This window comes from Chiloscyllium plagiosum, unplaced genomic scaffold, assembly GCF_037043375.1.
Source record: "Chiloscyllium plagiosum isolate Xiang-an unplaced genomic scaffold, Cpla_swu_hap1 HiC_scaffold_31, whole genome shotgun sequence".
Classification (NCBI taxonomy): domain Eukaryota; kingdom Metazoa; phylum Chordata; class Chondrichthyes; order Orectolobiformes; family Hemiscylliidae; genus Chiloscyllium; species Chiloscyllium plagiosum.
Window position 1 is genome coordinate 40373900 of NW_028270169.1, and position 21689 is coordinate 40395588.

At 43.8% G+C, this 21689-nt stretch overlaps 1 long non-coding RNA gene across 1 annotated transcript in view; it reads right to left on the minus strand.

The window, feature by feature from the left end:
- Nucleotides 1–796: 796 nt before the first annotated feature.
- LOC148141907 (uncharacterized) overlaps nucleotides 797–21689 on the minus strand; it is a 38926-nt gene continuing 18033 nt past the window's right edge. Inside the window, exons 2-3 of the long non-coding RNA XR_015752245.1 lie at nucleotides 17638–17788; nucleotides 797–1689 (exon numbers count right to left, since the gene is read on the minus strand). This is a non-coding gene — a long non-coding RNA (uncharacterized LOC148141907). The remainder of the gene's footprint in view (nucleotides 1690–17637; nucleotides 17789–21689) is intronic.

Here is a 21689-nt window from a genome sequence, read left to right on the forward strand (position 1 = left end):
CATGCAAATTAGTGTCTTGCACCTGATCAAGGATATTCCGCTGCTGAACTTTATATCTGTTTATTTTAAAACCTGCCAACAAATTTTGGCAACAGCAGACAGAAAATTCTCTGCTAATGCTATTTGAAGAGATCGGCTACAAGTGAGTGTTCGGTTAATCATTTTAGACTGTTTTGGGACTTAAAGCCAATGAATTTTTGGCTTCCCCAAGTGCTTCATCTCAGTACAAAAGATGCACAGAGTTGTATTTTTGAGTCTGTGCCCTCTGTTCCTCTGTCAATGTTGGTGTTGCTGCTTGGTTGGCCATTGGGGCTGGGGAATGAGGAGGAGGAAAGGCAGAAAGCAGGAAGCCGCCTACAGATGCTGAGAAATACCTCAGTCAGAACCACTCCTGTGCTAGCGCTATAATTAAGCAATTGGTATCTTTAACAGGAGTTCTGGTAGCATCTTTCCCTCAGAGAGTCTCCAAATTTGTTGTCATTCGCTACGTGCTCCATAACTGTTGCCTGCAAAACAGGTAATGCTTAGAATCACCTGGTTAGTAGGAAATGGTGATGCTGGAGGAGGATAAAGCACCCCAAATCCTGCTAGCTGTCAGATCTTGATATTGAAAAGTGCTTCATAACCCATCCCCTCCAATGTGCCCCCAACCCCACCACCAACACCCACATATCAAAAAATCCAACACCTTCCACATCTCTCCTGAAGGTCAGTGTGTATATGTTGCTATCACTTCACTGGGCATGATTAAACAAGTGCCAATTCAAAGAATGATGCGCACAAAAACTGGTTCAAATATAGTTTGATTTTTAATTATGACAAAAGAGGAGAGAAACTAAAGGTGGCCCACATTACAATCCCTGGTGCTGGTCTTTCATGCTCTTCATTCTAATCTGGTACTTTGATTAGGTCCCATTTCAGTGGCAAAAAATTAGAAAATGAGAAGATGCTGATCATCACTGAGGGCACTTAAGGTAATCATGATGGGAACATTGAAGGAGCTTTGGTCTTTATGGGCTTGGCTGCTGACTGCAAAACTGGAGTCAGCTGGAGGATGAGCAAGCTAGTTTCAGCACAGGTTAAGGGATTGGCAGTCAACTGAGTTTGATATCATTCTGAGTGAGGCCTGCGTCTCTTCCATGATACCACAATAACACATATGGGCTTCAGATCAAAATCTTTTCCGAGTGAACAGAGTACAGCGTTCTTGCCATGGTTCAGAAGCTTCCATCCATTATTTTCTTTGTGCTTAGCAAGCTGAAGGAGACATTAAATCCTAAGGCTTCAGTGGAAGTAGGCTGAGCATCCACTTAAACCCTTCAAATTGCTAACATCAGCTCCACAATCAAGGATCTAGCTGCAGTGTACTTGGAGTTGACCACATATTTCATAGTTCATCTGCTCATAACTGCATTGTTTCTGTACCCTTCACAATAATCCCACACAAGGTTCAGGTGGGCCTCCTCTATATTGTGTTAACATTGTGAACAAACTCCTTGGTAGGTAATCAAAGGTATTAAGAACATAATGGTGCATGAGCTGAAATGTTCTCATGCTAGTAATTGAAGGTAGTGTCTGTGCTGTCCATTGCAAGGCTAGCACGCTGGTTTGTCTCTCAGTACAGCACTTGTGGAGATGGTGGCTCCATTCCTGATCCCCTCTACTCATTGCTATTGAGTCCCAGTTGTCCTGAAAGAAGAGAGGAGCACATGGTTAGAGTGTAACCCTGCTCAAAGGTGTGTGTGTCAGAAAAGGACAGTAAGGATAGTGCAGTGATATGAGGAAGTGAGGTGAGTGCAAGTGTCAAAAGTGTGTATATAGCAGACAGGGATTCAGTGAAGAGTGCTCCTGTATAATGGCACAGACTCCAGATCATACAAGTTACATTGCATAATAACACACATCATATTCCAGTATAAAGGAATGTGTGTCTGTGTGTGCGCGCGTTTCTGTGTGTTCATTTACATCAGAAAGCACAGAACATAAACTCTCTTAATTCTGTAATATTGTACCTTCGTATCTAGTTATGATTGTAAATAAACTTCAGATATCTAACTCGAGAAGAACCCTACTTTTTGTTTTGCAGATTAACATTGACCAAAACCATAAAACAGCATCCTGATTGGAATGAGTGCGTACAAGAAGAAGGTGGCAGCAAGTGTATACTAAAAGTTGGTGAAAGCAAATGAGCACTAAAAGCTACTTTTAACAGGGAAAGCAATGGTTTAATCATATTATTGCCAGACTATTAGTCCAGAAGTATTTTAAAGATCTGTAATGGCAGGTGGAAGTAGAATTCAGTTTCAAAAAGTCTGGAATTTAGAATCTACTGATGACAATGAAACCATTTCCGATTGTTGGAAAGACCCACCTGGCCTACATGTGACTCCAGACCCACAGCAATATGGTTGATTCTCAACTGTCCTCTGAAATCTAGAAAACTATTTAGTTTTCACCACATTCTTCAACTCATGAATTCATGAAACTGCATGAATTCAAATAAGACTCTGTTATCTCACTTTTTAGATTAGAATCAAACTAAACCTCATGGCATTGACAGAGAACACAGGGGGCTAACACCTTCAACATACTGTCTAGCTAACACCAATTGTTACAGCTAACCTGAGAATGCAACTTTTTAAAAAAAGGTTTTGTGATTTACACATGAAAGAAGTGAAACTATCATGGTATTCGAACAGGTGAAAGACTCAACTGACAATCAAGGTATTTTTCAATGTATAATTTCAGTTACATCACACTGTAAACTTTTGCTATAAATTCTGTGCCTTACAATTGTGTCCTCCACAATCACCAGATGAAGGAGCGGCGCTCCGAAAGCTAGTGCTTCCAATTAAACCTGTTGGACTATAACCTGGTGTTGTGTGATTTTTAACTTTATGCACCCCAGTCCAACATTGGCATCTCCAAATCATGACTTTTCAACTCTGATCTCCAGCATTTGCAGTCCTCACTGTCTGCTCGGATGCTGCCTGACCTGCTGTGCTTTTCCAGTGCCACACATTTTGACATTTAGTTCAATGGCAGCTAGGGACAAGCAATAAATTCTGGCCAGCCAGCAATGCTGACATTCACGAGTGAATCAAAAAAATCCACTGGTTCGGTCTGTCCGACCTGAAAAAGTCCTATTAATCCTAACCCTTTGTTTTCTGTATGCATTAACTGATCCCCAATCTATGCTAATACATTACTGCCAGTAGCAGGGGCACCTATATTGTGCAGTAACTTGATATGTGATACCTTAGAATGCCTTCTGGCAGTCCAAAACACTACATCCATTATTAGTTCCCATTATTAACTCTGCTTGGGATATTCTCAAAGAATTCTAGCAAATTTGTCAAACATGATTTCCCTTTCACAAAATCATATTGACTCTGTATGATTGTGGTAAGTGTTTCTAAAGGTCCTACTCTTTCTTCTGTGGATGGCATGGTGGCTCAATAATTAGCACTGCTGTCTCACAGTACCAGCATCCCAGGTTCGAATCTAGCCTTAGGTGACTGCCTATGTGGAGTTTGCACATTCTTCCTGTGTCTGCATGGGTTTCCTCCGGGTGCTCCAGTTTCCTCCCACAGTCCAAAGATGTGCAGGTTAGGGTGGATTGGCCATTCTAAATTGCCCACAGTGTTAGGTGCATTAGTCAGAGGGAAGTGGGTTACTCTTCGGAGGGTGGGTGTGGATTTGTTGAGCCAAAGGGCTTGTTTCCACACTGTAGGGTATCTAATCTTAACAGTGGATCCTATCATTTTTCCAATGACAGGTGTTAGGCTAACTGATGCCGAGTTTCCTGCTTTCTGTCGCTTCCCTTCTTGAAAGAGGCATCCTAATTGCAGTTTTACAAACAGCTAGAACCCTCCCGGAATCCACTGAGTTCTTCAATATTTTGACAAATGTTTCCACTATCTCTGTTGCCACTTCTTTAATATCCTTGGGTGAAGGTCATTAGATCCTGCTGACTTGTCTACCTTTAGATCAATTAGTTAATCAAATAGGCAAAAGTGAGGACTGCAGATGCTGAAAACCAGAATTTAGATCAGAGTGGTGCTGGAAAAGCACAGCAGGTCGGGCAGCATCTGAGGAGCAGGAAAATCGGCGTTATGGGCAAAAGCCCTTCCATCAGGAATAGAGGCAGGAAGCCTCCATAGTGGAGAGATAAATGTAGGTGTGGGGCTGGGGAGAAGGTAGCAAAGAGTACAATAGGTGAATGGGGGTGGGGATGGAGGTGATGGGTCAGAGGAGAGGGTGGAGTGGATAGTTGGGAAGGGAGATTGGCAGGTAGGACAGGTCATGAGGACAGCGCTGAGCTGGAAGGTTGGAACTGAGGTAAGGTGGGGGGTGGGGGAATGAGGAAACTGGTGAAGTCCACATTGATGCCCTGGGGTTGAAGTGTTCCGAGGCGGAAGATGAGGTGTTCCTCCTCCAGGCATCGGGTGGTGAAGGAGTGGCGGTGGAGGAGGCCCAGGACCTACATGTCCTCGGCAGAGTGGGAAGGGGAGTTGAAATGTTGGGCCATGGGGTGGTGGGGGTTGATTGGTGCGGGTGTCCCAGAGATGTTCCCTAAAGTGCTCTGCTAGGAGGCGTCCAGTCTCCCCAATGTAGAGGAGACCGCATCGGGAGCAACGGATACAATAAATGACATTGGTGGATGTGCAGGTAAAACTTTGATGGATATGAAAGGCCACTTGGGGCCTTGGATGGTGGTGAGGGAGGAAGTTTTGCAATTCCTGTGGTGGCAAGGGAGGGTGCCAGGATGGGAGGGTGGGTTGTAGGGAAGCGTGGACCTGACCAGGTAGTCACGGAGGGAACGGTCTTTGCGGAAAGCGGAAAGGGGTGGGGAGGGAAATATATCCCTGGTAGTGGGTACCGTTTGGAGGTGGTAGAAATGTCGGCTGATGATATGGTTAATGCGAAGGTTGGTAGGGTGGAAGGTGAGGACCAGGGGGGTTCTGTCCTTGTTACGGTTGGAGGGGTGGGGTTTGAGGGTGGAGGTGCAGGATGTGGATGAGATGGGTTGGAGGGCATCTTCAACCATGTGGGAAGGGAAATTGTGGTCTTTAAAGAAGGAGGCCATCTAGTGTGTTCTGTAGTGGAACTGGTCCTCCTGGGAGCAGATACGGTGGAGGCAGAGGAATTGGGAATATGGGATGGCATTTTTGTAGGAGGTGGGGTGGGAAGAGGTGTAATCCAGGTAGCTGTGGGAGTCGGGTTTGTAAAAAATGGCAGTGTCAAGTTGGTCATCATTAATGGAGATGGAGAAGTCCTGGAAGGGGAGGGAGGTGGCAGAGATGGTCCAGGTAAATTTAAGGTCGGGTGGAATGTGTTGGTGAAGTTGATGAACTGCTCAACCTCCTCACGGGAGCACGAGATGGCGCAGATACAGTCATCAATGTAGCGGAGGAAGAGATGGGGAGTGGTGCCGGTGTAGCTACAGAAGATGGACAATTCTACGTAGCCGACAAAGAGACAGGCATAGCTGGGGCCCATACGGGTGCCCATGGCTACCCCTTTGGTCTGGAGGAAGTGGGAAGATTCAAAAGAGAAATCATTAAGGGTGAGGACCAGTTCAGCCAAATGAATGAGTGTGTCAGTGGAAGGTGACTGTTGGGGACGTCGGGAGAGGAAGAAATGGAGGGCTTGGATGTCCTGGTCATGGTGGATGAAGGTGTAGAAGGATTGGATATCCATGGTGAAGATGAGGCATTGGGGGCTGGGGAAATGGAAGTCTTGGAGGAGGTGGAGGATGTGGGTGGTGTCTCGAACATATGTGGGGAATTCCTGGACTGGGGAGGATAGGACAGTGTCGAGGTAGGTGGAGATGAGTTCGGTGGGGCAGGTGCACGCTGAGACAATGGGTTAGCCGGGGTGGTCAGGCTTGTGGATCTTGGGAAGGAGGTAGAATCGTGCGGTGTGGGGTTCCCGGACTATGAGGTTGGAAGCTGTGGGTGGGAGATCTCCTGAGGTGATGAGGTTCTGTATGGTCTTGGAGTAGATGGTTTGGTGATGGGGGGGTGGGGTCATGGTCGAGGGGGTGGTAGGAGGAGGTGTCTTCGAGTTGGCGTCTGACTTCAGCGGTGTAGAGGTCAGGGCGTCAAACTACCACTGCACCCCCTTTATCTGCTGGTTTGATGGTGAGGTTGGGATTGGAGCAGAGGGAGCGGAGGGCCGCATAGTGAGGGTGAGAGGTTGGAGTGGGGGAGGGGGTAGACAGGTTGAGGCGGTTAATGTCTCGGCGGCAGTTGGAAATGAAGAGGTCGAGGGCGGGTAATAGGCCAGCGCGGGTTGTCCAGGTGGATGAAGGGGTCACCGGAAGGTGGGTGGGAGTCCTGATTGTAAAAGTAAGCTCAGAGGCGGAGGCGGAGGAAGAAGTATTCGATGTCGCGATGCGTATTAAATTCATTGATGCGTGGGCGGAGGGGAATAAAGTTTGTCAAATACTTTGTCCATCAATTTAGAGACTATTATATGAGCTTTCTTCCCCTTGACACATTGCTTACCTGTTATCTTTGGGATGTTGATAGCATATTCCACCATGAAGAACAATGCAAAATATTGGTTTAAATGATCTACTTTTTCCCATTATTAATTCCTCAGTTGCTTCTCCCAAGGGGTCTACACTTACTTTAGCTACCCTTTCTTTATACATATCCATAGAAGCTTTTGCAGTTCGTTTTTATATCGCTCACTAATTTATTCAGTCATGCACTGTAAGTTTCTAAAAATATTCTGAACCTCTGATCTGCAACAGGTTTTTGCCACCTTGTATATCTTAGTGTTGATGCCTTTGTTAGCCACAGGTTTTAGAAGGTAAAAACAATGACTGCAGATGCTGGAAACCAGATTCTGGATTAGTGGTGCTGGAAGAGCACAGCAGTTCAGGTAGTATCCGATGCTGCCTGATCTGCTGTGCTCTTCCAGCACTACTAATCCAAAAACAGGTTTTAGAAGGTTAACTTGAAGTCTGAGTCACTTTCCAGGTGGACAATCACATTTTCATTCATATTAACAACAGCCAGATGATACAATTGACCAATGCAATGGCTTAAGCTGACATAACTAAAAGGCTTATAGAATTGGTTATTGTCTCTATAACTATCAAATCTTTCTGAAAGGCACTTCTGGACTAAAGAAGGATAAGGAAAATAGGAGAAAGTTAAAAATCACGTAACAACAGGTTATAGTCCAACAGGTTTATTTGGAAGCGCGAGCTTTCGGAACGCTTTCCTTCATCCGGTGCGGCTCTCCAAAAGCTTGTAATTCCAAACAAACCTGTTGGGCTATAACCTGGTGTTGTGTGATTTTTAACTTTGTCCACCCCAGTCCAACACCAGCACCACCAAGTCATGAAGATAGGAGAGTCTAAAAGAGGAAAACACAAGGAAAGGTGTAGACGCCTGCGAAACATAGCAGACAGTTTAAAAATAAAGCTTGAACAAGCAATAGAGAGTCGAGCTAAGAGCAGAATTCATCCAAGTAAGAAAATAGTGCAGCTTAGACCTTTAAAAACAAACGAGTAATTATTTAGGGTCCAGAGACCATCTATAAATAATCATATTGTATTAGTTATAGGAAGGGAGAAAAGCCGCAGATACAGTCAGGTAGATGGGTTAACTCCAAGAAAGGTAGAAGAGGTAGGCAGGTACAGGAATCTTCTGTGGCTATCCCCATTTCAAACAAGTATGCTGCTTTGGAAAATGTAGGAGGTAATGGACTTTCAGGGGCATGTAGCATGAACAGCCAAGTTTCTGGCTCTAATGCAATGAGGGGTTCGTTTGGCTGCAAGCAATCGATTGTGTTGGAAACTTTCTAGTCTGAGGTCCAGACAGACATTTCTGTGGCCAGCAGCGAAAAATCAGAATAGTGTGTTGCTTCCCTGGTGCCAGGATCAAGGCTGTCTCAGGGAGGGTGCAGAATGTTCTTAAAGGGGAGAGGGACCAGCAGGAGGTCATTGTATACATTTGTACCAACGGCATAGGAAGGGAAAAGGATGAGATTATAGAGTCATAGAGATGTACAGCTTGGAAAAAGACCCTTCGGTCCAACCCGTCCATGCCGACCAGATATCCCAACCCAATCGAGTCCCACCTGCCAGCATCCGGCCCATATCCCTCTAAACCCTTCCTATTCATATACCCATCCAAATGCATTTTAAATGTTGCAATTGTACCAGCCTCCACCACTTCCTCTGGCAGCTCATTCCATACCCGTACCACCCTCTGTGTGAAAAAGTTGCCCCTTAGGTCTCTTTCCCTCTCACCCTAAACCTATGCCCTCTAGTTCTGGACTCCCCCAACCCAGAGAAAAGACTTTGCCTATTTACCCTATCCATGCCCCTCATAATTTTGTAAATCTCCATAAGGTCACCCCCCAGCCTCCGACGGTCCAGGGAAAACAGCCCCAGCCTGTTCAGCCTCTCCCTATAGCTCAAATCCTCCAACCCTGGCAACATCCTTGTAAATTTTTTCTGAACCCTTTCAAGTTTCACAACATCTTTCCGATAGGAAGGAGACCAGAATTGCATGCAATAGTCCAACAGTGGCCTAACCAATGTCCTGTACAGCCGCAACATGACCTCCCAACTCCTGTACTCAATACTCTGACCAATAAAGGAAAGCATACCAAATGCCTTTTTCACTATCATATCTACCTGCGACTCCACTTTCAAGGACCTATGAACCTGTACACCAAAGTCTCTTTGTTCAGCAACACTCCCGAGGACCTTACCATTAAGTGTATAAGTCCTGCTAAGATTTGCTTTCCCAAAACACAGCACCTCACATTTATCTGAATTAAACTCCATCTGCTATTTCTTAGTCCATTGACCCATCTGGTCAAGATCCTGTTGTAATCTGAGGTAACCTTCTTCGCTGTCCACTACACCTCCAATTTTGTTTTATTTTTGATTAGATTAATTACAATGTGGAAACAGGCCCTTCGGCCCAACAAGTCCACACCGACCCTCCGAACAGAAACCCACCCAAACCCATTCCCCTACATTTACCCCTTCACCTAACACTACAGGCAATTTAGCATGGCTAATTCACCTAACCTGCACATTTTTTTGGACTGTGGGAGGAAACCGGAGCACCCGGAGGAAACCCATGCAGACAGGGGGAGAATATGCAAACTCCACACAGGCAGTTTTCTGAGGCAGGAATTGAACCCGAGTCTCTGGTGCTGTGATGCAGTGGTGCTAACCATTGTGCCACCGTGCTGCCCACCATGTCATCTGCAAACTTACTAACTGTACCTCTTATGCTCGCATCCTAACATTTATGTAAGTTACAAAAAGTAGAGGACCCAGCACCGATCCTTGTGGCACTCCACTGGTCACAGGCCTCCAGTCTGAAAATCAACCCTCCACCACCACCCTCTGTCTTCAAATTTGAGCCAGGTCTGTATCCAAATGGCTAGTTCTCCCTGTATTCCATGAGATGAACCTTGCTAATCAGTCCCCCATCCGGAACCTTGTCAAACGCCTTACTGAAGTCCACATGGACCACATCTACCGCTCTGCCCACATCAATCCTCTTTGTTACTTCTTCAAAAAACTCACTCAAGTTTGTGAGACAGGATTTCCCATGCACAAAGCCATGTTGACTATCCCTAATCAGTCCTTGCCTTTCCAAATACATGTACATCCTGTCCCTCAGGATTCCCTCCAACAACTTGCCCACCACTGACATCAGGGTCACTGGTCTATAGTTTCCTGGCTTGTCCTTACCACCATTCTTAAACAGTGACACCACGTTTGCCAACCTCCAATCTTCCAGCACCTCACCTATGACTATCAATGATACAAATATCTCAGCAAGATGCCCAGCAATCACTTCTCTAGCTTCCCACAGAGCTATGGGTACACCTGATCAGGTCCTGGGGATTTATCCACCTTTAAGCATTTCACAACATCCAGCACTTCCTCCTCTGTCATCTGGACATTTTGCAAGATGTCACCATCTATTTCCCTACAGTCTATATCTTCCAAATCCTTTTCCACAGTAAATACTGATGCAAAATACTCATTTAGTATCTCCCCCATTTCCTGCGGCTCCACACAAAGGCCACCTTGCTGATCTTTGAGGGGCCCTATTCTCTCCCTAGTTACCCTTTTTTCCTTAATGTATTTGTAAAAACTCTTTGGATTCTCCTTAAATCTATTTGCCAAAGCTATCTCATGTCCCCTTTTTGCCCTCCTGATATCCCTCTTAAGTAAATTCCTACTTCCTTTATACTCTTCTAAGGATTCACTCGTTTTATCCTCTCTATACCTTACATATGCTTCCTTCTTTTTCTGAACCAGATCTTCAATTTCTTTAGTCATCCAGCATTCTCTATACCTACCAGCCTTTCCTTTCACCCTGACAGAAATATACTTTCTCTGGATTCTCATTATCTCATTTCTGAAGGCTTCCCATTTTCCAGCCGTCCCTTTACATGCGAACATCTGCCCCCAATCAGCTTTCGAAAGTTCTTGCCTAATACCGTCAAAATTGGCCTTTCTCCAATTTAGAGCTTCAACTTTTAGATCACGATTTTAAATCTAATGGAATTATGGTCGCTGGCCCCAAAGTGCTTCTCCACTGACACCTCAGTCACCTGCCCTTCCTTATTTCCCAAGAGTAGGTCAAGTTTTGCACCTTCTCTAGTAGGTACATCCACATACTGAATCAGAAAATTGTCTTGTACGCACTTAACAAATTCCTCTCTATCTAAACCTTTAACAATATGGCAGTTCCAGTCGATGTTTGGAAAGTTAAAAACCCTTACCATAACCACCCTATTATTCTTATAGATAGCTGAGATCTCCTTACAAATGTGTTTCTCAATTTCCCTCTGTCTATTAGGGGGTCTATAATACATTCCAATAAGGTGATCATCCCTTTCTTATTTCTCAGTTCCACCCAAATAACTTCCCTGGATGTATTTCCAAGAATATCCTCCCTCAGCACAGTTGTAATGCTTATCAAAAATGCCTTCCTGTAGTATTTGTATCCTGGAACATTAAGCTGCCAATCCTGCCCATTCCTGAGCCACGTTTCTGTAATTGCTATGATATCCCAGTCACATGTTCCTAACCATGCCCTGAGTTCATCTGCCTTCCCTGTTAGGCCCCTTGCATTGAAATAAATGCAGTTTCATTTATTAGTCCTAACTTGTCCCTGCTTGTCCTGACTGTTTGATTTGCTTCTGTTCTCAACTGTACCAGTCTCAGATTGATCTCTTCCCTCATTATCTCCCTAGGTCCCACCGCCACCCCCACCCCACCTTACTAGTTTAAATTCTCCCAAGCAGTTGTAGTAAATCTCCCTGCCAGTATATTAGTCCCCTTCCAATTCAGGTCTTTCTTGTACATGTCACTTCTACCCCAAAAGAGATTCCAATGATCCAAAAATGTGAATCCTTCTCCCATACACCAGCTCCTCAGCCATGCATTCATCTGCTCTATCCTCCGATTTCTGCCCTCACTAGCTCGTAGCATTGGGAGTAATCCAGATATTACTACGCTTAAGGACCTCCTTTTTAAATTCCTGCCTAACTCTCTGTAATCTCACTTCAGAGTCTCAACCTTTTCCCTTCCTATATCATTGGTACCAATGTGGACAATAACATCTTGCTGGCCCCTCAACCCCCCCGTGAGAACATTCTCCACCCTCTCTGAGGCATCCTTAATCCTGGCACCAGCAACATACTATTTTGCTTTTTCGCTGCTGGCCACAGAAACGTCTGCCTGTACCTCGGACTCCCCGAACACAGTTGATCTCTTTGAAGCCGACGTATCCCTCATTGAATTCGAGCCAGTCTCAATACCAGAAACTTGGCTGTTTGTGCTACGTTCCCCTGAGAATCCATCACCCCTTACATTTTCCAAAACAGCATACCTGTTTGAAATAGGTATATCCTGTACTAGGTGCCTACCTCTCTTACCTTTCCTGGAGTTAATCCATCTATGTGACTGTATCTGAGACTTTTCCCCCCTTCCTATAACTGCCATCCATCACATACTGTTTCTGTTGCAAATTCCTCATTGCTTCTAACTGTCTCTCCAACCGATCCATTCGATCTGATAAGATTCGCATCCAACAGCATTTATGGCAGATATAATCCGCAGTAACCCTTAAACTCTCTTTAAACTCCAACATCTGACAAGAAGTTAATATCACTCTACTAAAAGCCATTTTTGCTCCTTCACAATCTACAGACCCAGAAAATAACACCGTCTTATTCCTCTACAAAATGCTGCTCCAGGTTAAATAAATAGTTATGGCTTATATTTTAAGTTTAATCAATAGACATATCTCCAAAAACATATAAACAAGAAAAAACCCACTCTACTCACTACTGCAGCCTTTCTGTTGGACACACTTAAAACAATGATTAACTTATCTGATTCTGTGCTGAGAACTTCACCCAAACAGGTTCCTCCAAGATCAGTTGTGAAATTCACTGTTTGTTAATTTTCCCAGACGCACTTCGATGTCCAGCAATACATGAATTCAAAACAACAAAGGCAGTAACTGTGCAAGTTCTCTCTCTCTCTCTCTCTCTCTCTCCTGCACTGTCCTCACCATGTGCTTCCTTTGTCTGTTCTTCTGAAGGGAGAATATAGAAAGTTGGGCAGGGATTTAAAAAGGAGGTCCTCGAAAGTAGCAATATCTGGATTACCCCCAGTGCTACGAGCTAGTGAGGGCAGGAATAGGCGGATAGAGCAGATGAATGTGTAGCTGAGGAGCTGGTGTATGGGAGAAGGATTCACATTTTTGGATCATTGGAATTTCTTTTGGGGTAGAAGTGACCTGTACAAGTAGGACGGATTGCACCTAAATTGGAAGGGGACCAATATACTGGCAGTGAAATTGCTAGAGCTGCTCGGGAGGATTTAAACCAGTTGGGGCGGTGGGGGAGTGGGTGGGACCCAAGGAGATACTGAGGAAAGAGATCAATCTAAGACTGGCTACAGTTGAGAAAAAAAGTGAGCCAAACAGTCAGGGCAGGCAGGAACAAAGCAGAGAACACGGTAGGACTGATACATTAAACTGCACTTATTTCAATGCAAGAGGCCTAACAGAGAAAGCAGATGAACTCAGGGCATGGTTAGGAACATGGGACTGGGATATCGTAGCAATTACAAAAACATAGCTCAGGGAAGGACAGGACTGGCAGATTAATGTTCCAGGATACAAATACTACAGGAAGGACAGAAAGGGAGGCAAGAGAGGAGAGGGAGTGGTGTTTTTGATAAGGGATAGCATTACAGCTGTATTTAGGGAGGATATTCCTGGAAATACATACAGGGAAGTTATTTGGGTGGAACTGAGAAATAAGAAAGGGATGATCACCTTACTGGGATTGTATTATCGGCCCCCTAATAGTCAGAGGGAAATTGAGAAACACATTTGTATGGAGATCTCAGTTATCTGTAAGAATAATAGAGTGGTTATGGTACAGGATTTTAACTTTCCAAACATAGACTATGACTGCCATAGTGTTAAGGGTTTAGATGGAGAGGAATTTGTTAAGAATGTACAAGGAAATTTTCTGAGTCAGTCTGTGGATGCACCTACTAGAGAAGGCGCAAAACCACTCTTGGGAAATAAGGCAGGGCAGGTGACTGAGGTGTCAGTGGGGGAGCACTTTGGAGCCAGCGACCATAATTCCATTGGATTTAAAATAGTGATGGAAAAGGATAGACTAGATCTAACAGTTGAAGTTCTAAATTGGAGGAAGGCTAATCTTGATGGTATTATTCAAGAACTTTCAAAAGCTGATTAGGGCAGATGTTCACAGGTAAAGGGACGGCTGGAAAATGGAAACCTTCAGAAATGAGATAACTAGAGTCCAGAGACAGTATATTCATGTTGAAAGGAAAGTCTGGTAGGTATAGGGAATGCTGGATGACTAAAGAAATTGAGGGTTTGGTTAAGAAAAAGAAGGAAGCATATGTCAGGTATAGACAGGAGATATAGAGAAATCATTAGAAGAGTACAAAGGTAATAGGATTATACTTAAGAGGGAAATCAGGAGGGCACATGGGGACATGAGGTAGCTTTGGCAAATAGGGTTAAAGAGAATCCAAAGAGTTTTTACAAATAAATTAAGACAACAGGATAACTAGGGAGCAAATAGGGCTCCTCAAAGATCAGCAAGGCAGCTTTTGTGTGGAACCGCAGGAGATGGGGAAGATACTAAACAAGTATTTTGCATCAGTGTTCATTGTGAAGGAGGACATGGAAGACATAGCATGTGGGGAGATAGATGGTGCCATCTTGAAAAATGTCTACATTACAGAGGATGAGGTGCTGGATGTCTTAAAATACATAAAGGACCTGATCAGGTGTATCCTAAAACTGTGGAAAGCTATGAAGTGATTGCTGGGTCCCTTGCTGAGATATTTGTATCATCGATGGTCACGTGTGAGGTGCCAGACGACTAGAGGTTGGCTAATGTAGTGGCACTGTTTAAGAAAGGTGGTAAGCACAAGCCAGGGAACTATAGGCCGATGAACCTAATGTCGGTGGTGGGCATGTTGTTGGAGGGAATCCTGAGGGCAGGATTTCCATGTATTTGGAAGGGCAAGGACTGATTAGGGATAGTCAACATGGCTTTGTGCGTGGGAAATCATGTCTCACAAACTTGAGTGAGTTTTTTGAAGAAGTAACAAAGAGGATTGATGTGGGCAGAACGGTAGATGTGATCTATATGGACTTTAGTAAGGCGTTCGACAAGGTTCTCATGGGAGACTGGTTAGCAAAGTTAGATCTCATGGAATACAGGGAGAACTAACCATTTAGATAGAGAACTGGCTCAAAGGTAGAAGACAGAGGGTGTGGTGGAGAGTTGTTTTTCAGACTGGAGGCCTGTGACCAGTGGAGTGCCACAAGGATCGGTGCTGGGTCCACTGCCTTTCGTTATTTATATAAATGATTTGGATATGAACATAGGAGGTAATAGTTAGTAAGTTTGCAGATGACACCAAAATTGGAAGTGCAGTGGACACTAAAGAAGTTTACCTTGGATTAAAACGGGATTTTGATCAGATGGGCCAGTGTGTTGAGGAGTGGCAGTTGGAATTTAATTTAGATAAATGTAAGGTGCTGCATTTTAGAAAGGTAAATCAGAGTTATACACTTAATGGTAAGGTCCTAGGCAGCGTGGCTGAACAAAGAGATCTTAAAGTGTCGGGTCATAGTTTCTTGAAAGTGGAGTTGCAGGTAAATAGGATAGTGTAGAAGACATTTGGTATGCTTCCTTTTATTGGTCAGAGTATTGAGTACAAGAGTTGGGAGGTCATGTTGAGGCTGCACAGGACGTAGGATCGGCCACTTTTGGAATACTGTGTGAAATTCTGGTCTCCTTCCTATCAGAAGGATGTTGTGAAACTTGAAAGGGTTCAGAAAATATTTACAAGGATGTTGTCAGGGTTGGAAGATTTGAGCTACAGGGCGAGGCTGAATAGGCTGGGGCTGTTTTCCGTGGAGCGTCAACGGCTGAGGGGTGATCTCATAGAGCTTTATAAAATCATGAGGGGTGTGAATAGAATAAATAGACAAAGTCTTTTCCCTGGGGTGGGGGAGTCCACAACTAGAGACATAGTTTAGGGTGAGAGGGGAAAGATATAAAAGGGACCTAACGGACAACCTTTTTACTCAGAGGGTGGTACGTGTATGGCATGACTTGGCACGGGAAGCGATGGAGGCTGGTACAATTGCAACATTTAAAAGGCATCTGGTTGGGTATTTGAATAGGATGCGTTTAGAGGGATATGGGCCAAGAGCTGGCAGGTCGGACTAGATTAGGTTGGGATATTTGGTCGGCATGGATGAGTTGGACCAAAGTCACTGTGTCCATGCTGTACATCTCTATGATTCTATGTGAGGAGAAACCTGAAGTACTGGAAGTAGATGGTGAGGACAGATTAGCCCTGAAAATAACACATCAGCGGAAGTTCTGATTAAAACCGACCATGGATAAATCAACAAATTGTTAACAATTAAAATGATAATCAACAATATCACAATTTTGAGAGGGAAGTGAAAATACAGTAGGCAAAGAGCATCCAAATTGGATAAAAATCACTGCAGTGAGATAAGAATTCAAGGAAAAGTTTGAGGACTTCACTGAAAGGAAGTTTGAAGTATACAATCACTGTTCCAGAGTATAAAACTCCATCAGAAATGATGTGATAATTTTGAAATTACTAAAAGATGGGATGGGGCCCCACTTTATCAAGATATTAAATGTGGGAATATCTGTGGGAGAAAATTATAACCAAATCTTGTCTTGGGTGATGAAGGTTGGAGACAACACGAGAAAATACTCAAAGTCAAGTCCAGTATAACAGCTGGGTGGGATGGGGGTGGAATTGGGAATACATTTTGTCTGGAAAACAAGGACATTTGGTCCAGAAGTAGGAATAAGCCCACAATTCAGGGACCCCTGAAGTGTGGAAACTGTCAGAAATCCAGACACATGAGGAGGGAGTGTTGGGCAAAATGGGGTAGCAGAAGAGGGGCAAAGTCTGATTGCCAGACAGCCAAATGGGAGTCTGTAATACCACCTGCGGACAAACACTCGAAAATAATCAAGGGCAACTTAATCAATCTGACAGGTTTAATGATAAAAGAAGGGAAAGCACATGAACATTTGGGGCATATTGGCAAAGGAGACAACAGCGGGATGCTAAACGAAGGAAGAGAAGGGAGTGGAATTATTTGCAAATGGATTTGAAAATATTCTGAAGGTACGCCTGCAGCCAGTAATTGACGAGGAAGCAGCGGGTGGCACGGTGGCACAGTGCTTAGCACTGCTGCCTCACAGCACCAGAGACCTGGGTTCAATTCCCGCCTCAGGCGGCTGTCTTTTTGGAGTTTGCACATTCTCCCCGTGTCTGCGTGGGTTTCCTCCGGGTGCTCCGGTTTCCTCCCACAATCCAAAAATGTGCAGGTTAGGTGAACTGGCCAGGCTAAATTGCTCATTGTGTTAGGTGAAGGGGTAAATGTAGGAGAATGGGTCTGGGTGGGTTGCGCTTCGGTGGGTCAGTGTGGACTTGTTGGACTGAAGGGCCTGTTTCCACACTGTAAGTAATCAAATCTAATCTAAAGAAAAGATCAGAAGGCAGGAGGACAGGTTCCAGGAAACATCCAATCGAGAAAGGGGAATTGATATATATCTAATGGGACTGTTTAGGAAGCTTCCCTACATCTAGATGAGTGGCCATCTGAAAATTTTGGAGAAGTACCCTCAATCAAACTTAGCCTGTTCAAATTCCAAAGGACCAAGAGGGAAATGTTGTATGGAGAAAGTGAGGTCTGCAGATGCTGGAGATCAAAGTTGAAACTTTATTGCTGGAACAGCACAGCAGGTCAGGCAGCATCCAGGGAACAGGAGATTCGACGTTTCGGGCACAGGCCCTTCTTCAGGAAATGTTGTAAGGGAAATCTTAATGGGTTAGGCTATACAGTTACCAGAGGACATTATTACTAGAAGACTGTGAAGCCAAAGGCAGAGACATCGAATTTGTGTAAGAGTTGGCTAAACAGTTGCATGGATTGAAGGGGAAGTAGTAGGTAGACAATGGATCAGTGCTTGGGAAAAGGACCGATGGGATATAGATTTCCCATTAACTTGATTGAGTTTTTTGGAGGATGGTCATCCGAAGTGTTCTCTGACTGGGAGGCAACATTCCTGTCTGTTGATTGTCGTGCAATGTCCATTCATCTTTTGCCGTAGCCTCTCCTTGGTCTTGCCAATGTACCATGCTTCAGGGCTGCCTTGCCTGCAGTGTATGAGATAGACAACATTGGCCGAGTCACAAGAGTACCTGTCATGTACGTGGTGGGAGGTGTCCCCATGTATAATGGTTGTATCCATGTCGACATACATAATTTCAGGATAGAATTTCAGTTACATCACACTGTAAACTTTTGCTATAAATTCTGTCTTACAATCTTATACTCCACAACCACCTGATGAAGGAGCAGCACTCTGAAAGCTAGTGCTTCCAAATAAACCTGTTGGACCTGGTGTTGTGTGATTTTTAACTTTGTACAATCCAGTCCAACAAAGGCACCTCAAATCATGAACAACAGTGTTCTCTGAGCTTGACTGGAAAACCTCTTCTCCACGCATAAGGTACAAGCTTGAATTAATTTGCCTTGTTATAGTCTACTTAGGTCTGAAGACTCAATCTTTGCAAAATCTTCCATCATGGACAGACCTAAAGAAGATACCATTGATGCAATGTAAGAAGTAGGCTGCTAGTTTGAAGGAGATGTAACAGGACAGTATAGCTGCAGGTGCCTGACTCTGGAACATCCATTACAGTCTTCAACAGTTTAGTGGAACATCCAAAAGCGCATCTCACCATTAACTCATTTCCACGATGGTGTCTTGCACTTCATGACACAAAGAAAATCCACATGATATCATCACTCCAAACCAACCATCTTCAGTTGCTTGATCAATGGTCTCCCTCTTTCCAAAGCTCAGAAGTGGGGAATGTTCACTGATGATTGGGCAATGTGTGGCATCATTCATGACTCCTCAGATATTGAAGCAGTCTATATCCAAAGGCAGCAAGGCTTGGATGATATTCAGATTTGAGCTTATAGGTGACAAGTGGCATACCGCAGCCCTATGAGACTGGGGGTGTGGGGGAGTGGTGGGGAGGGGAGAGGGTGATTTGGCTACCTCAGTTGGCCTAATGGTTGTTTACAATGCAGAGTGATGCCAACAATGTTGGTTCAATTCCACCACCAGCCAAGGTTACCTGAAGGATTCTTCCTCTTGTTCTCCCCCTCTCCCTGAGACCTGGTGATGCTCAGTTTAAACCACTGTCTATCATTTCTGTAATGAGACAGCAGGATTATGGTGACAGCCATTATGGGGAACAGAGTTTCACAAACTCTTGACCCTCTGAGTGAAATAATTTCACCTCATTTCAATCTTAAGATGTGAGATCCTTTATTTTTAAACTGTGTCCCCTAATTCTAGTCTCTTCTGCAAGAAAAAAAAATTCAGCATCCAGCTCAAGTCCCCTGAAGACCTTAAATGTTTCAATGATCACCTGTCATTCTTTTAAATTCCATTGGATACAAGCCAAACTTAGCCAGACTTTCCTCAAATGATAAGTACTCATCCCACAAATGGGCTAATTGTACCTTTCTGAAGTGCTTCTAATATAATTATACCCTTTCTTAAATGAGGAGATAGAAACAACGCACAGAACTATCAATATGGTTTCATCAATGGCCTGTGCAATTTTAGCAAAACATTCCTACTTTCATATTCCATCCCCCTTGAAATAACCATTAAAATATGATTTGCCTCACTAATCATTTGCTGTACCTGCATACATGTGTTTCATGTACCAGTATACCCAGATCCCATATACTGCAGCCTTCTGCATTCTCTATCTTCTGTGTCAAAGTTGACAAACTGATGTTACACTTTAGTTGCCAAATTTTGCCAACTCACTTAACCTATCTATTTCCCTTTGAGAGAGACTTTACAGCTCAGTTTGCTACCAAAGCCTGATTTTTTCAGGGTGCCAAACATGACTGTGGGTCACTGGCAGCTATTTGGCCATTCCTCAACATACTGACCCATACCCAGCAGATATAATATAAAACAAAGAAATGCAATTTTTAAAATCTGAAAAAAAAGCAGAAATTTCTGGAGAAACTCAGCAGGTCTGGCATCATCTGTGGAGTGAAAGCAGAGTTAACATTTCAGGTCCAGTCTCCCTTTATCAGAACCTTCTTCAGACCCTCCCTCTGAAGAAGGGTCTCTGGAGTTGAAACATTAATTCTGTTTTCTCTCCACGGCTGGTGCCAGACCTGCTGAATTTTGCAGCAATTTCTGTTTCAGATGTGACGTGACTCCTGCTGGTTTTGACTGAAATAATTTTCAGGTAAAACCTTCAAGAGTTTCTGGCTTCAGGATGGTGGGCACTTAATTCACTCCCTGTTTTAGTGCTGTCCGACTGAATCCCACAAGCTAAATAAGGACAATTTGCAACGCAGTTTGTGGTGGATACCAGCCAATGTAATAAACATACAGATCCTAATTCCTTGGAACACATAGAGATACATTTTAATTTCTGAAATGTTGACCTTTAGGACCCAGGAAAAACAAAATAGTGAGACTGATTTACGTCGAGGAACCTGCCATATCAATTCCTTTTTTACAATAATATGCTTACAGAGGAAAGAGACTAAAGCAGCAACTCTAGCTTTAATTACTTTGTTTATGCCTGGTTTCTTTTGTTTTATGTTTTCCCACGGACATCTATTAAATTTATCTTGCCTTGACAAGCCGGTCCTTTCAACTCCCTGCCTGTTAGAGGTTGGCTATCCTTTCAGTCAGACAAATTGCTAATCTGAAGGTCACCACACCACAGCCCTCCTTGTAACACTGTCCAATCAGCGCCTTGGTTTAGATTTGAAAGGGCCACAGGTGAAAGAGCAATGAGACTGAAGGAAATGCGTTGGCTGAGCACATACTTGAGCATTCACGGTGTCCGATGACAAATTTGTTTCATCACAGAGAATGGGGAAGCTGCAGCAAAACAAGCTGTCCCGCTCAGTCCACAGCAGAGGGCAATAACGTTGTGTTCTAGCAACAAAGTGTGCTGCAGGCTGAACAACACAGAGGCTGGCTATGTTGATGATCCACCAGGTTTAACCTACAGTAAGGAGTGAGATTGATCATGAAAAGGACTCACACTGACAAGAATTATATTTTTGTAATAGTTTTTTTTATCTGTGAGATTGTTGAAATATGAGTCTCACAGCATTACAACATTGCCAACTTAGCTTCAAAATTAACGCCACAACTTGAGAGCCGACTTTGCCAATGAATGCAAATGTGGTTTAAACATATTGGGAAAACAGGTGGCGATTAGTGGTGAAGGATCTTCTGCTATTTATATTTAACTTTGACAAAGGGTCAATTAGACTCGAAACGTCAGCTCTTTTCTCTCCTTACAGATGCTGCCAGACCTGCTGAGATTTTCCAGTATTTTCTCTTTTGGTCTCAGATTCCAGCATCGGCAGTAATTTGCTTTTATTTATTGAGAAGTTTAAAACTGAGGCATTGCCAGACTGGGAGCCAATGCAGACCAGTGAGCACAAGAGTGAAATTTGAGTGGGATTTGGTTACAGGTAGCAGAGGTTTGCATGAGCTCAAGTTTACTGTGGGCAGAAATCTGAATAGTTAAATCAAGAGGACAGGAATGACGGGCGGGCGGGAGGTGAGGTGATTGGCGCAGATTCAGGTGATAATTTACAGATTGAATTTGGTTGTTTCATTGTTGGAAATTCAGTTCAGTGTCAAATATACAGCCAAGGTGTAAATCATCTGCTTCAGTCTTGGATAGTTGCCAGGAGAATGGATGTTGTCATTGATTAGAGACAGCATTTTGAGGCAGGGTCGTTAGGCAGTTTGGCAGTCCGAAAGCTAGTGTGCTTCCAATTAAACCTGTTGGACTATAACCTGGTGTTGTGTGATTTTTAACGTTAGGCAGTTAGTCTTTGCAGCATCTAGGAAGCCAACTTATATCTACCCTCAGTAAACACTTGATGAATATACTCTATTGCATTTTATATTGTTCATCAATATTAGAGGCAAGTCCTACTGCTGAGTGTCTTTTCTTTATTTATTTTCTTTTCTGTTAA